Source organism: Lygodium microphyllum, chromosome 17, assembly GCF_053477565.2.
Source record: "Lygodium microphyllum isolate KBCC chromosome 17, Lygodium_microphyllum_v1.1.10, whole genome shotgun sequence".
Lineage (NCBI taxonomy): Eukaryota > Viridiplantae > Streptophyta > Polypodiopsida > Schizaeales > Lygodiaceae > Lygodium > Lygodium microphyllum.
In genome coordinates this window covers 130433370-130450863 of record NC_141151.1, presented here as the reverse complement: position 1 = coordinate 130450863, position 17494 = coordinate 130433370, and positions in this window count along the sequence as shown.

The following is a 17494-nucleotide window of genomic DNA, read 5'->3' as shown; positions in this document are numbered from 1 at the left end:
AGTTGGTTGTTGGGTAACGATGACTGAGTTATGTATGAAAATTCCTCATATAAATCCTAGTAAAGTTCTTCTATGTTCATAAGAATTCCATGATTTATATTATGAACAATAAACTTTTTGACAATGTCTACTCCAGTTACTCCTGCTTTTGCTCAGTTGTTTGCAGGTGGCACCCCTATGGGTGCCACTCCTACAGATATTACCCCGGTCGGTACACCGGATGCACAGGGGTCTCCTGGATATGCCTAGGAGTATGGACGCAGATGGGAGAGGACCCATCTTAGGCATACCCTAGGGGGGTATGCATATCTAGTCGATGATAGGTCAGGAGCCATCATCTTGAATGATGAGGGGAGGAGGGTGATGGCTCGTATGAGAGAGTTGTGCCAACAAGTTTTTCGGCACAACGTCTTAGATCATTGGAAGAACATACGGGAGGGGAGCAAGGACTACATAGTAGCATCCTTGCATGAGGAGTTTCTGGTTCCAGTCTCAGTAGATAGATTTTCTACGGGTTGGATGATGGATTGCATGCATGCATATATGTCACACAGATGATCGGACACATGCAAGGCACTCAAGAGTGGGGCTGGAAAGCCCGAGTGGTTAGACGCGGACGACTGGCGCCGACTGAGGGAGGAGGCTATAGATTCTCCAGGACGTTGGATTCAGCAGCGCGAGGCGGCGAGGACATGACTCAAGGCCGGAGTGGTCCATCATCTTGGGAGTGGCAGCCACAGGACATGTTTGGAGGACTTTGTAAGTTTTTCTTCTTTTTTTTTGCTTGTTTAATTTTTTGCAATATCCTTTGTACTGACAATCATGTTTTTAATAGTTAGTATTTTATTTTCTTTGCAGCACTCCATTACAAATCGTGATCCGATCGACCTTGAGACTCGATATGCAGAGAGGCACGGTCTCACTTCATTGATCGACTGATTGTATAGACGCGGCGGCCCTATAAGTCACTCATCTTTCTTGTCCATAGTTACCATGTTTAATTAGAATGCATTATTATTTCCTTTTCCTCTCTCAATATACATATACAAATCATATAAGCAAAAGTAAAAGAGAGAGAGAATGCACTCTCCCTCCCTCTCCCCCTCTCATTTCCTCCCCATCCCTCTCCCTCTCCCTCTCTTTCTCTTTCTCTCCCTCTCTCATTTCCTCCCCCCTCCCTCTCCCTCTCTTTCTTTTTCTCTTTCTCTCACCCTCTCTCATTCCCTCTCTCTCTTCCTCCCTCTCCCTCTCTCATTTCCTCCCCCTCCCTCTCTTTAATTTCACTCTCTTTCTCCCTCTCCCTCTCCCTCATTTCTTCTCCCTCTCTCATTATATACAAATTATACAAAAAATAAATAAAAAAGAGAGAGAATACACTCTCCCTCCCTCTCGTTCTCTCATTTCATCCCCCTCCCTTTTCCATTTCCTCCCTCCCTCCCTCCCTCCCCCTCCCCCTCCCTCTCCCTCTCCCTCTCCCTCTCCCTCTCTCAATATATATACACAAATTATATAAGCAAAAGTAAAAGAGAGAGAGAGAATGCACTCTCCCTTCCTCTCCCTCTCCCTCTCCCTCTCCCTCTCTTTCTCTCTCTCTCTATCTCATTTCCTCCCCCCTCCCTCTCCCTCTCTTTCTCTTTCTCTTTCTCTTTCTCTTTCTCTTCCCCTCTCTTTCTCTTTCTCTCCCTCCCTCTCCCTCTCTTTCTCTCTCATTTCCTCTCCTAAACAAGTAAAAGAAGGAGAGAATGGACTCACCGATAAGATATGGCGAAGGTTTGGCGGCTCCTTTTGATGCCATGAGGCATATTCCATGGTGGATTCCGTGAGGTTTTACGGTGGATTCCGTAAACTTTGTTGATCGGGGCTCATACACAAAGTGGATTCTTTGTGTGAGAAGTTGATGGGGATGCCTATCCTTTTCGGGCGTTTCATTAATTTAGTGTGTACATGGGTGATTCCATAGCGGGCGATTCTGTAAAATACATATTAAATTAATAAACGTTTATGAGTTTAGAGTGCGCACTCGTGATAAATTAAGGTTAGGATTGATTTCTAACCAGTTGATTTATTTGTGTAGCTGAAGACTGCTAGGTATTCACTTTTGTCGCTTTAATTGTATTATTTAACTAACGATTGTGAATGCTTCAGTTGATGTGTAGAGACAACAGCAGTGGGGGTAGAGGAAAGCATTGGAGGATAGCGTGTATTCGAGTTATCACTTATATTTTGACAGGCGCATACCTTAGGCATGGCGCCTATATTTTGTCGCACCTATTTATTAAGGCATTGGATATTATTTATTATTTTGTATGCGCATGGGCATACGATTATAATATTTGTATTTGGACATTATATTAGGTATGCCTGACTATTTGGGCGCCCGTCCATTAGCTTTATTTCTATTTTGTGCTAAAGCAAACTCGAAAGCCAAAGACGTGCTATTTTGTAATTTGGGCTATTATTTGAGCTTGAAGATGATTAATACATAAAATACATGCTTTGTGGAGCGCTCACACAAGGCATGGGGGGAGATTGCACCTAATTGGTCTCTTGTTCATGTCGTGCATGCTTTCTACCTTGAGTTTTGTGCAAAAAGTAGAGTTCTTTTGTTCTTGGGGACCTTCTGGCGTTCACTACGCGAGCATACAGCATCCGAATTGTGCACCAGTGGTATCAGAGCGAAGGTGAGATCGAGAGCTTCCAATCGCTACCCATCTTGTGCGAAGGCGGAGCTCCTGGAACGATCGAGCTCTGCGGTCAGTTTCATCGCGAACGGTCGATACGGGTGGATTCCTGGCGGTCAAGAACCTCTGTTTACAGCCTCTGATCACGAAGGACCGGCCTGAAACGGCGGAGGACCACATCAACATCTCCTTCTATCAAGCGGTCTTCCCAGAGATCAGAGAGATAAGTTTTAAATCATTCATATAGTTTAAAAGCTTTAAGGCTAAGCTTTTATAAAGCTTAGCCCATAATTTTCTTAAAATCGGCGCATTAGAGGACCTCAGCGTGATTTCCGCCGGTGCAAAAAACGGCCCCCCTCCCTAAAATTTGTCGTTTCAATCAGACTAAGCTTTAAGCTTAGTCAAGCAAGTCTAAAGTCACAACAAACTTCAAGTTGATCAAGTTTCCTAAGTTCTGAAACTCTGTAAGTCCAGCAAGTCACCAGAAGTCAGAACTGACTTGTGCCAAAAACTCCCATAAGGACTGCTCCTGCGCAGAAGCACCGAATTGCAAAGTTGTTCCCTGGAAGACTCTGTTCGCATACGCAGACTTGCTGAACCAGTTTCAGCACACGCAAAAGGACATACACAGATTTTACAAAGATTTCAAATCCCACAACCGCAAAAATCGAAGACCGTGAAAGCTAAATAAAAATCTATAAGCCTTGTACACCCGATTTTGAGCTACGCTCATCCCGCTAATTGGATTTTGAGAGTGTGAGGTCTTCTAAATTTTTATAGGATGACGGAACAAAATATGGATAATTTAATGGCTGAAAGCGATCTTCCTGAACCTATGGTGGAACAAAAGTTGGATTTAATTATGATGCAGTTGGATGAAGAATGAAGAGTCCGGCAAGTGTTGCAAGTTCAATTGGCCAATTTACAAAGATCGACTACCGACAAAGATGGACCACAACCTAAAGATCTTATCCAACGAACCATTGATGCGACTCTCGAAGCTCAATCCATCCGCAAAGAAATAAAAATAAGTAAAAGAAATTTCAAATTCTGTACTTTCAATGACACTCGAGATGAAAATACTGTTCTTGCATTCATCAGTCAGTTTGATGATTACTTTCATGAAGAGACATACATTGAAAAAGATAAAATCAAGTGTGTCACTAATCATTTAGTGGATAGAGCATCTCTTTGGTGGACTGTGGTTCGTAAGAGCATAGATTGTCCCACTACTTGGGAGAGTTTCAAGAAGAAGTTTATGCAGAATTTCCTTCCTCCATAATTCCATGAAAAAGCCATAAAGCAATGGGACATTCTTCAGCACTATTTCTCAGTACACCGAACGCTTTTGGAATGCCTTACTCCAGCTACGCATGCTTGAAGACGTACCTAAAGCGACTCACAAGCGTAAGTATATGTCTGGATTACTTGGGCATTACTACGCTAAAGTCAATATGTTCAAGCCTGCAACTCGTGAAGATGCAATTTCTTTAGCTCATGACACTGAAGCCAAAATTCGAGGAAGAGATAAGTGTCCACAAAAATTTCAAGCAAATGGTAACTATGGTTCTAAGCAATTCAATTCAAATTTTAGAAGATTCAATCAAAGTCGATTTCCTTCATCATCTTTCTGTAAGTCTTGGACAAAACCACCTCCTTTGCCATCAAATACCAATCAAAACCCTAAGCTAACTTCACAGCCAAATCCTAATATACCTAGACTTCCTGCCATTGCAAACAATGTATCTAAAGCCAAACCTATAGTGTGTTACAAATGCCATCAACCTGGACATTTAGCAGCCAATTGCCAATCGAAGAAGCCACCTGTCCATATCAACTATCTTGGAGCAATGGAAGATGAAGAACATGAAGAAATGCCTAACTTTACGGAAGATGAGGATGGCGTTACTACTCCTTCGGATACTTTACCAGATATGCTAACTCCACATTCTTTGTTGACAATGAAATGTTTAGTGCATGGAAAAGAAAAGATTATTTTGCATGATGATGGTAGTACACATGATTTTATTTCTGCAAAGTTAGTGAAAGAATTGAAATTACAAACTGTTCCTACGCATTATCGCATTAAAGCAGCATTCTTAGGCACAAGGTATAATGGAACACAAGAGGTGCATGATTTAGAAATTCAAATTGGTGAATATACTGAAAGAAGGAATTTTCTAGTTGTATCATTATAGTCCAGTGATATTATCCTAGGTATGCCTTGGCGTCATCAACATAATCCTGACATAGATTATTCCACACATTCAATTAAAATTCATTTTCAAGGAAAACATATTACATTGTATGGTATGCATGCATCTAATGCTTTCCCACTGCTTACTCATACTCAAGCTAAACATGCATTACGCAAAAATAATAAATCTTATCTAATTTGGGCGAATGAACTACAAGCTAAAGAAAAACATATGCACCCTAGGCATAAAGAATTCCTTGCATAATTTAAAGATTGTTTTGCTGAAGATCTACCACTTGGACTATCTTCTTCCCGTCCCGAAGACCACAAAATAGATTTAATTCCTCGTACACAACCACCTTGTAAAGCACCAGATAGGCATAACCAGATAAAGCAGAAAGAAATTCAAAATCAAGTTGAGGAATTATTAAACAGAGGATTGATTAGACCTAGTAGTTTTGCATTTGGCGCACCTGTTTTGTTGGTAAAGAAGAAGAATAATACTTATCGTATGTGCATTGATTATCGTGCCCTAAATAAGATTACTGTAAAGAATAGATATCCAATTCCTAGGGTAGATGATCTTATGGATTAACTACAAGGTTCTGCCATATTTAGTAAAATAGATCTTAAATTTGATTATCATCAGGTGAGATTAGATAAATCTGACATATTTAAGACTGCATTTAGAACACAATTTGGTCATTATGAATTTCTAGTGATGCCTTTTGGATTGACTAACGCACCTGCTATATTTAGTAGAATGATGAATCGTATATTTTTGAAATATCAGCATTGTAATATAGTATTCTTTGATGATATCTTGGTATTCAGTAAAAATGAGAAAGAACATTATGAACATCTATCTTTGGTTTTCAAGTTGTTAAAAGATAATCAATTGTATGCTAATCTGGAAAAGAGTGAGTTCTTTCAAACATAAATTGAATATCTAGGTTATATTGTGTCATCAGAAGGTATTAAGGTTGACCCTAACAAGATAGAAGCAATATTGAACTAGCCTATACCCAAAAATGTGCATGAGTTACGTTCTTTTCTAGGTCTTGCTAGTTTTTACAGGAAATTTGTGCGAAATTTTTCATTACTTGCTTTGCCTTTGACTAAACTTTCAAAGAAAGGTATTGTTTATCATTGGTCTCATAATCAACAGAAATCTTTTGATTTATTGAAACATGCATTAAACCATGCCCCTGTATTACAACTACCTGATTTTAATAGACCATTTTTTTTAGTAATTACTGATGCTAGCGGATCTGGAATAGGAGCCGTACTTATGTAAGATAATCATCCCATAGCCTATTCTAGCTGTAAACTGAAACCATTCGAACTTAAATATTCCACTTATGATAAAGAATTGTTAGCTGTTGTACAAGCTTTAAGACAATGGAAACATTACTTAATGGGTTTTGAGTTTATGATTAAAATTGATCAACAAAGTATTAGACATTTACTTAGTCAACCTCAAATATCTGACCGACATATCAAATGGGCATATTTTATTCAGAGTTTTCATCCCCTTATTCAATATCAACCAGGTAAAGAAAATATAGTAGTTGATGCATTAAGTAGAAGATACCGACCATTCATAATATTTCTGTTATATCATTTGATTCTCTAACCCCTATGAAAGATACTTATCATCACGACATTACTTTTCATGCTTATTGGAATAAAATAGTTGGAAATAACTGGATTCCTATTGATTCACTGTCTTACAATGATGGATTCATGTTTTATGAAAAGAGAGTATATGTTACAGTTCCATTTAGATCTTTTGTTTTGAATGAGATTCATTGTCCTCCATATCAAGGTCATAGAGGTATCATATCTGCTTTACGTACGTTGGCTGAAGATTTTTATTGGCCACATATGGACACTGATGTATCTAACTTTGTTTCTGAATGTTTGATTTGTCAAAGAATTAAGAGACATCATGGTAAACAGTATGGATTACTTATGCCTTTATCTATTCCATCAAGACTATGGGAATAGATTTCTATGGATTTTATTACTGGTTTACCTAATACTAAAGCTAACCATGATATGATTTGGACTATAGTAGACATGTTTAGTAAACAAGTATATTTCATCCCATGCAAGAAAACTTTAACAGCATCTCAGGCAGCACAATTGTTTTTGAAAACTGTTTTCACTAATCATGGATTACCAAAAGTTATTATTTTTGACCATGATTCTAGATCTTGTAATAATTTTTGGATTACTTTGTTTGCTAACCTAGGAACAAAGATTGATTTTTCATCTGCATTTCATCCTGAAACTAATGGACAAACAGAAGCTACTAACAGTACTATTTTAGATCTTTTACATGCTTACACTATTTCTAAACCACAAACATGGGACACACATTTACATTTACTGCAATTTGCATATAATAATATACCACACACAGCTACAAAGAAAGCACCGTTTGAAGTGATTTATGGTTATAGATTATCTACACCTGTTGCATCTTTATCAAATAGAATTCAGAGTGTTGATGATATTGCTAATAAGCACGCTACTATTTTTGATGAGGTTAAAGACATGATTGCCAAAGCCTAGCAATCATATACAAAACAAGCCAATAAGAAAAGACAGGCCATGAATTTCAAAGTTGATGACTATGTTTGGTTGAGAATAGAAAAACGTAGATTACAAAGTGTAGATAAACACCCAGTTGTAAAATTGGCACCTAGATTCTATGGACCATTTAAGATCATTCATAAAATCAATGACAATGCATTCAAGTTAGAACTACCACCTCACTGGAAAATTCACAACACATTTCACATTAGTTTATTACGACCCTTTAGAGGCCAATTACCTGTACACCCTGTTTATGAAAACCCACCTTTGCTAGATGAAGAGACTGAAATACTTGAGCCTGAAGCTATCATAGATACTGACTTTATGACCACTAGAACTGGCTGTAGATATTCTAGATATTTGGTCAAGTTTAAAAACCATCCTGTTGAAGAAGCCCAATGAATGCACGCTAGAGACTTAAATGCTTTCCCCACTCTGTTAGCTCCACATTGAGCTAATAGTAATTGAGGACAATTGCTATCCCACCTCGGGGGTATGATGCCAGGAGGCATATTCCACAGTGGATTCCGTGAGGTTTTACGGTGGATTCCGTAAACTTTGTTGATCGGGGCTCATACACAAAGTGGATTCTTTGTGCGAGAAGTTGATGGGGACGCCTATCCTTTTCGGGCATTTCATTAATTTAGTATGTACATGGGTGATTCCATAGCGGGTGATTCCGCAAAATACATATTAAATTAATAAACGTTTATGAGTTTAGAGTGCGCACTCATGATAAATTAAGGTTAGGATTGATTTCTAACCAGTTGATTTATTTGTGTAGCTGAAGACTGCTAGGTATTCACTTTTGTCAGTTTAATTGTATTATTTTACTAACGATTGTGAATGCTTTAGTTGATGTGTAGAGACAGTAGTAGTGGTGGAGGAAAGCATTGGAGGATAGCGTGTATTCGAGTTATCACTTATATTTTGACGGGTGCATACCTTAGGCATGGCGCCTATATTTTGTCGCGCCTATTTATTAAGGTGTTGGATATTATTTATTATTTTGTATGCGCATGGGCGCACGATTATAATATTTGTATTTGAACATTGTATTGGGTATGCCTGACTATTTGGGCGCCCGCCCATTAGCTTTATTTCTATTTTTGCTAAAGCAAACTCAAAAGCCAGAAGCATGCTATTTTGTAATTTGGGCTATTATTTGAGCTTGAAGATGATTAATACATAAAATACATGCTTTGTGGAGTGCTCACACAAGGCATGGGGGGAGATTGCACCCAATTGGTCTCTTGTTCATGTCGTGCATGCTTTCTACCTTGAGTTTTGTGCAAAAAGTAGAGTTCTTTTGTTCTTGGGGACCTCCGACGTTCACTACGCGAGCATACAGCATCCGATCTGTGCACCACCTTTTCACGATGAAGGCTCCTCCTCTCCTTCGCGAACGGCGGCGGCAAGCCTTCTTCCTCTCTCTCTCTCTCACCCTATGCAAGACGGCCACTCTCTCTCTCTCGCTCTCCCTCTCGAAACGTTCGACGAAAATGTGCAAAATGAACCCGCACTCGGGTTTCAGCCTGTTTTTTTTCCCTGTGGGGCGTCACTATTGCGACGCCGCTACCCGCCGTCACTATATGTTACAATCCTTGTAGCGACTTATGAGTTTTCAAAACCCCCCCAATCCATATAACACACACACACACACACACACACACACACATGCATACACACACATACACATACATCAAATTTTCCCAAATTTAGGAAGATGAAGGTGAGCCTTAAAGTCTTCTTCTAAATATAGGAAGGGATTTCCCTTGTGGGAATTTCTCAATGGGAAGAGGGGGTTTTCCAACCTTCATGGGCGACCTTTGGGGCTCTGATTTATTGGGGAAAGCCTTTTTTTAAAAAACTAAACAACTAGAAACCCTCTCATATGACCTTGAGGTTTCTATTGTTTCGGAAACACTTACCGAAAACTCCCTGAACAACCCAAAGCAGGGACGGTGCAGGTTAGAGCCTAGCACTGCTGTTCCGCCATAAAGTCGACCCTGGAGTTGGCCCCGTCAAAGACGAATCGGAAACCTTACAGTAGGATGTTGCCGAGGATGGTGAAGCGGGCGGGGTCCTTGGTGCTTTTGTCGGGAGCTGTGAAGGTGAAGCAGGTCTGCCCTCTGGTATCATCGGTGCCAGAAGCAGTACTGTTGCTATTGCTACTCCAATCGGAGATTGCAATAAGAAGGTTGGAGGGCGGGATAGGGAGGTTGGCCCCCTCGAAGTGGAAGATGACGGCGGGCGGCACAATATCTTCCCACAGTCATGGGCTTGCTGCAGGACGGCCGGCAATGGGGCCTGGAAGCAGGTGTCGAGGATGGATAGGGTGGTGTTGGATCGGACGAGGCCACAAGGCGCAGCCGCGCTCACGAAGGTGTCCCAGAAGGTCTCGTAGGTAGCTTGGGGCATGCTAGTGATGGTGTTGCCGGAGTCCAGGATGACTCCGCTGATGCCCGTCGTCTCGTCGAACGCAAACTCAGACGCCGGGATCGGAACCTTTGCTCCCTGTAATATTTCCGTGTGAGGAGGGAGACGTGAAGAACATCTGCTGACAGGCTGCCACGATCGTGTGAAGAGGGGAGTTGAGGGGGTCGTGAGCCTGACAGAAGAGAGCTGTCGTCTGGGGCCCGTGAAACCGCCGATTGAAGCCGAACGTCGCCAGCTGCAAATTCGGCCGCCTTACTCTACCACGTGGTTTCACCACATCCCAGAAGCTTCCTGGAAGCTTTTTGAAAGCTTCTAAGGGCCTCCTCCAAGCCCCCCTTCCCGTGGGGTTCCACCCAAGTTCATTTAAACCCCCTTCTCGTGGATTTTCCCCCACAAGTTCTCTAAAGCCATTTAAACCCCCCTTCCTGTGGACCTCTATAAGCCTCCTTCCCCACGTTGGATTCTTCACAAGCGGGTTTTTACAACCCCGGGTTTAAGCCCCCTTTCTCCCCTTGCATTCCACAAAGCCATTTTTAACCCTTCACCGTGGAAATCCCCATTCAAGTTCATATTACCCCCGAGTTTCTTTAAAATCCATTTCCCATTCCACTTTTACACAAGGGGTTTTTATCCCCTGGAAATTAAACCCTTTCGCCCCTTGGATTCTCCAAAAGTCACCTTAGTCCGGTTCCTTTTTAAAGCCTTTCTATAGCATTTTCACAAAGCCTCTTTACCCCCGATTTCCTTTTAAAAACCCTTCCTACACAAGTCTTTTAAATCCATTTTATCCCTTTTTCATGAAGGCCCTATTATATCCGGAATTTCCAAGTCCCCTTTCCCTTACATTTTCCAAAAGCCATTTTGCCGGTTGTAAAGTCCTTCCCGTGGACTCACGTAAGCCCATTATAACCGGGATTTAAAGGCCTTCATTTCATCTGTCACAAGGCCAATATCCTTGCAGGGTTTAAGGGCTTTCCCATTGAACCCTCCTAAAGATAACTTCTCTTTCCTCTAAGCTTCGAGGAGGAAGCCTATAAGGTCTTCCAAAGCCCAATTCCACAAGACGGTGCATCGGTCAAGGAAGCCAAATCTCAAAGGGAATTGCGCGTGCAAGGGAGGTGGGCCAAGATCATAAGTCTACGGCCAAGGCAAGGAGGTCGAATTCACGATGGCCCCTAAAAAGGCACAAGATGCAACCGCAGGAGGATCATCTCCTAACATTAATGTGGACATTTCACTGAATCCACAAGTCCAGGTTTTCTTCCTAATTTTGGTTTACGTCGAAATATTGCAATTGTGCATGGATAATTTATGGAATTAGGATGCACTTTTGGCTATTTTAAAGGAAATAACTCATAATCGAAGAATCACTCATTTGTATTTTTCAAAGAAACGAATGAAAGAAGGACATAACATGTCTATGCATTCTTAGCAAGTTGTTTTTATGCATTGCAAAGTAATGAATTTAGATCAACTAATGATTATCTTTACAAAGTTGAAATTATTGTTGTACACTTCGATTACGCATGGAAAGATAAAATCGCATGTTGCATTATTAGACATCTCTTTCTTCGCAAGGATTCATTAAAGAAGGTTGCTAACAACTGTAGGAAATTGCAATGCATGGAAATGATTCTAGGGCTGCATGAAGTAGATTAAACTCTAGGCAATTGGTATAAATCTCGTTCAATTGCGTAGTTGTTAGAAAAGGCTGCATGGTTCAAACATAAAACCCTAAAGCTTAGTAGCTTGAATCTTGAATGCATGTTCTAGAAGGATTAATGGAAATTATGCCGTAACTTAACATACGCTTTGATCTTAACCAAAAAAGTTAGAGGTTGTAAATCTAATCATATATAGGCAATGAATCTTGTATGGTATCGTAATGCAACTAGTTTTTCTTCTCTTTGATCAAGACAATATCTTCATAAATAGACAAGTATATTGTTTTACCCTAAACACCTAAACCACAAAGGACTCGCTAGGAATGGTTAAATCGACGCAACATATCCCAAGTGCTAACTAGGGTTTAGCATATTGAGGACATGACCTAGTTGCACTTATTGCCAAGTTGAAACTCTCATACCCTAAAGACCTACCTACATTCACGGAATGTAGGGACAATAGGACATACTTGCGAGAAACGATTTAGGGTTTCTACCTTAAGAATCACTCGCTAAAAAGATGAAACTCGGTTTGAGTTGGAACCCTAGGACCGATGATATCGGCCTAGTGCAATCAGGAACGGATTGGATATGAAGACACCCTAACCCTGTTTCCTATCTAATCATGATTCCGTGATTAGAAGATGTCATTCGATGGGTAAAATGGTCCCATGGATTAGATGCGGCACTTGTGCAACAAGTTGCAGAGTCGCATGATCTTGTGGTTTGACCACAAGAGAATGGCTAATTCCTCGGAATAAGATTGGCAGATTCTTGTGCAAATTTATCTTGCAAGAGGATGAGTAGTCATCCTGATATAGTACCTTTCTTGGGAAATGCGACCAAGATAAGAGGAATAGATATTTGCTTGGAAGCAAAGGACCAATCAATAATCTGGAGCAACATATTTTCTGTTAATAGAACTTAAGGTATTGGTTAAGTTGGGTTAATAGGGTACGGCCCTAACCCAAGGACATAAGGGTTAACAAAAAAAACCTTGGGGGATCTTGCCAAGTCGCAATTGATCCCGGATCGAATGATTGATGCATTCAGAGAGAAGGATTCACTCCTTAGCAGTTGGCCAAATAACGACCACTGGAAATGATTGTGCTTGTAACAGTTGAAAGAGCATTGTTGCTTTGTTTGCTCAAGAAATTAAAGGATGAAAAGATATCTAATGCTTCAGGTTGAAGGCCTGAAGGGAGAGGCAGCCTCAGTTACGCCCGACTGTCTGCTTGACCTTAACCAAGAGGGTTGTTAACTGCGCCAGGAAGGTGGACCGAACCTGCCACGAGAGGTCTCTCCGTTGAGCGCTACTTGGAGTAGGAGGACATTTGGATGTCGGGGGGGCTTTGGCCGTAAATCCCTCACCTCCCGGGCCCTGCACAAGAGGCCAATGTGACTCGGGATTGGATCTCGAGGCCCGCATACTAGTCTACGGGCGGAATCTTTGATTAGTAATCCGTGTGGAGTGCTGGATAGCCTTCGGATGGATTATGGATAAGCCTACGGGCTGGACTTAATAAATGTATTCCAAAGATAAATATGATAATCTGTTGAAAAGGAACTTGTTTGACACTGCTTTTCTATATCAAGTGCTAAGATTACGTGAAGGAATCGGTGCCTAACGGGCTAATTATGTCGAAGACATGGTGGAGAAAATTTCAAAGAACTTAAAAGATCTTCAAATTAAGATGACCAGAAGAGAGTAGCAACCACTTAACCCAGCTCCAATCCCTGTCCCAATCTCTTCTAGTCTTATAAATTCTTCCAAAAATGATAGTGTTCACCATTGCATGTGGTGTGATAATCCAAACCATGAGTAGAAGGACTATCAAGATTTTGAAGATGCAAAATGGCCGAAGTTGGTAGTCTGGAAGGATAAGGTGATATGTTTTGGAGATATATAGCAATTGATTAAACCAAATTTTGGTAAAGGAGATATGTATAAATTATTGGAGGAGTCTCTTTTATGCTCTTCATATGTGATGCGAGAGATGGCAAGAGAAGCTGCTGCCTATGGCCTTCAATTAGAGCAGTTGCTGAAGGACAAATCTCCTTTATGGTCCTATGCACTGAATGCAGAAAATAAAGGTAAAGCTTCATCGTCTCTGCACTTTCAGTCTCATAGGAGATACAATCAGAAAAGAGACTGGGTGGAAAGTTCGAGTTGATGTCTTTTCTATTTATGCTTTCATCGCAAAATCTCAAGGATCTGAAGCGCTTGTTGAAGAAAAGCAAAAAAGAGATAATGATCAACCTAAAGGATTGAAGAGGGCGACTAGGAGAAGTAAATCCAGTTCTTTAGCCTTCTTTTTCAGGACTGGAGTAGACTATGGCTGATATACAGAAGCAAAAGTACAAGAAGATCAGAAGGCCCCAAAGACAAAGGATCCGAAACCGAGAAAGCAAGTGGGATTCAAGCTACTATTCGACATTGAGACGACCACGGACTTGAAAAAGGTACTTAAGGATATAATTTTTAATTACAAAATTGAATTTAATCTTGTAGAAGCCTTGGGGATTGCCAAAAGAGAATCTCATGATGTTATCATCGACATCATTAAAAGGAAAAGATAGGTTATTGAAGAGCCAACACAGGATATGATCCATCGAGAGGCTTTAGTTGTTGCCGAGGCTATTCTCTATGGGTTGTAGATTGAGGAGATTGATTATGATGAGGAGACTATTGAGGAGTCTACAGATGGAGCTTTATGTATACAGTCCAAGAAGTCTTTTCGTCCTTTACTTCAGCCCGTATAGCAAATTGGTGCCTCATAGCTATTTTTCTTGTAGTCACTGGGCTCGTGTGGCTACAGAGACTATAGTCAAGCTCGGCGAGACATAGACTCCTTGTGTTGCTCTTTTGTATCATGGCTCCGAGATTAATGTCATAGTGCGAGGTTTATATGATACTCGTAGATGTCCAATCGATATGGATCATGGTTGGTGCATGCGTATGGCCAACAACAATGCAGGAGATTTGTATGCTGCTTGTCCGAACTGGAAGATTTCTATTGGAGATTGTTGAGATGGCAAGCTCAACACGTGTGGACATTGATGATGGACCACCTGGCTAGATGGGTCCGCACATCTACACTTAGCATGTTGGTGGTCATTATGATATTCACATGGCCACTGACTTATCACTTATTATATTTAGTTTGTTACACCTACCTATAGTTGGAAAAGACATAGCGTCAGTCCATTAGTGTAGTCGATTATGCAATGTTTGACTTAGTAGGCAACTTTCCTTTATGTTGGATCTTATCTACTTTGTGTACATTGTAAAGGGTGTGAAAGAAGAAGAAAAAATCAGCAAGAAAACGTTTTTGGCCTCCATCTCTTTTTTTTGTGTTCTTGACTGAGCTTCCTCTTGTGTATACAGTGTGTGTTTGGCACCGCAGCTCAAGCAAGTCTCCCCACCACGCGATTCTTGACATGGTATCAGAGCCACGCCACTGAGAGAGGCTGATTTCGAAGGCTGAAGTGAAGGAGAAGAAGCAAGGTTTGAGCAAGCAAGCCATGAGTAAGAAGCTCTCCCATTCTTCCACTCTCTCTCTTGGATAGTGTCTTTGGAGGCACCAAAAGCAGGGTCGAGCAAAAATCTCAGATTGCTGTGAGATTTGCTGTGTGAGCAGATCACTGTATATTCTGCAAATATTTGGGCTCCTGAGGCCGTTTCAGGCCCCGTTTTAGAGCTGCAAGGTTGTTTCAGGGTACATTGTGATTTCGGCTATATTGACCGAAAGTGGGTGCACATGTTATAGATTGCGAATTTGTAATTTTTGAGGTGTTTTCAGGAAGTAAACATAATGTTTATTTGTAAACAGGTTGCAGATTACATGTACTACTGAGCAATCCGTGAAAAAATTTGCTTGGTGTATTGCTATGCACATGTTGTGGAAGATTGCAGAAGACTAGCTTGCTATGTTATATCCTTGTTTGTGATAATGGCAAAGAACAGTGAAAATCCCATTATTGAGAAGCTCGACAAGAACAACTACCCTTCATGGAAGTTCCGTGTGACGAACTTCCTCATAGGAAAGGGCCTTTATGAATTTGTTTCAGGTGAAGAAAAGGAGCCAGAGCTGGGTATCCCCCCGACTGTAGATGAGTTAAAAGCATGAAAGAGTGGAATGCGAAATACAAAAAGGTGATATACTGGCTATCTGCAGTTATTGATAATACTATGCTGGGACATATCAGGAATGCAGAAACTTCACATGCAGCTTAGACAAATTTTTAGAGTATGTTTTCAGTAAATACAAAGGCACGAAAGATTCAACTCAAGTAAGAGTTGAATGCCTTGAAGAAAGGAAAAATGTCTGTCAATGAGTATGTGTTGAAGGTGAGAAGCATTGCAGATACTTTAGCAACAATTGATACAATGCCGGATGATGATGATTTGGTTTCATCCACTCTGAGTGGCCTTAACAATGAGAAGGCATGGAAATCATTTGTTGCTTCACTATATGTACGGAAGCCATTTCCAGATTTTGATGAGTTGATCTCTCTCATGATTACTGAAGAGATCAATATGCAGGATGATTTGTCTGAAAGAAATGGTGAACGGGTCCAAGCATTTTACTCGAGTTCAAGAAGAAGATGTGGTAGATCCTCTTTGAGAAGCCGTGTTATGGGACGTGCTGGCAATAACTAGCAAAATAGATTCAATCAACAGTTTGGTGAAATGCAGGTTTCTGGAGGTAGAGAAAACTTTAGAGGCAGAGGGAGCTCTAGAGAAAGAGGTGGATGGCAGAATAGAGATTATGGCAATTCTGCTATTGTTTGCCATTATTATGACAAAACAGGCCATATTGCGGCCCATTGCTATGCAAAGAAGGATGATATTTGCAGTGGTAAATTGTAGCAAGGAAACTATGCATCGTCTTCACGACAAAATGAAGACAAAAATGAGCGTCTGTTTGTTATGCAGCATATGATGAATGCAGTTACAGGAAAAGGGGACACATGATGATGTATGGTATGTCGATTCAGGTGCATCTAATTATATGACTAGTCATGTTGAATGGTTTGGAGAGATACATGACTTACAAAACCCAGGTTATGTATAGACGGGTGATGATTCATGCCACCTAATTTCACACATTGGAAAGGTCCCCTTGTCCTTGTATGATGGCTAGACAAAGAGTCTGACAGATGTATTATATGTGCCATCAATTACAAAGAATCTAGTGTCTGTTGGCCAAATGGTAGAGCAGGGATTGCAGGTCCAATTCAATGCAAAAGGTTGTTTTGTAGAAGACTTTGATGATAAGTGCAGGTTGGTCACAAAAGGAAGTAGAGTTGACCGAATGTTCACTTTAGATGTTGGAATTCCTGCAATGGATGCTGCTATGTATGCTAAAGGAAAAGGAGTAGTTGCAGATATTGAAATATGGCATAAACGTATTGGAGATGCAAATGTGCAAAGGCTGAAATTAATGCAGTCCAGAGGATTGGTTGCAGGGTTGCCTTCTTTTAGAGTTATAAAATTGCATAAAGTCTGTGAAGCATGCTAGTTTGGTAAGTAAGAGTTTATAGCAAATGGATGTTAAGAATGCCTTCTTGCATGGTGAATTGCAAGAAGAAGTATTTATGGAGCAACCAGCAGGTTATGAGGATTTAGAGCATCCCACATATGTGTGCATGTTAAAGAAGGTGATCTATGGGCTGAAGCAAGCACTTAGAGCATGGTCTGACAAGATTGGAGAGTATCTTGTCAATATTGGATTTTGTATTTCTGATGCTGATCACTCACTTTATGTGAGAAAGGGAGATGCAGGGTTGGTCATCATAGTCATCTATGTGGATGACTTAATTATTACAGGTGACAGTGACAATGGGATTGTTGAGGTTAAGGACTTCTTAAATAAAAATTTTGAGATCAGAGATTTGGGTGAGCT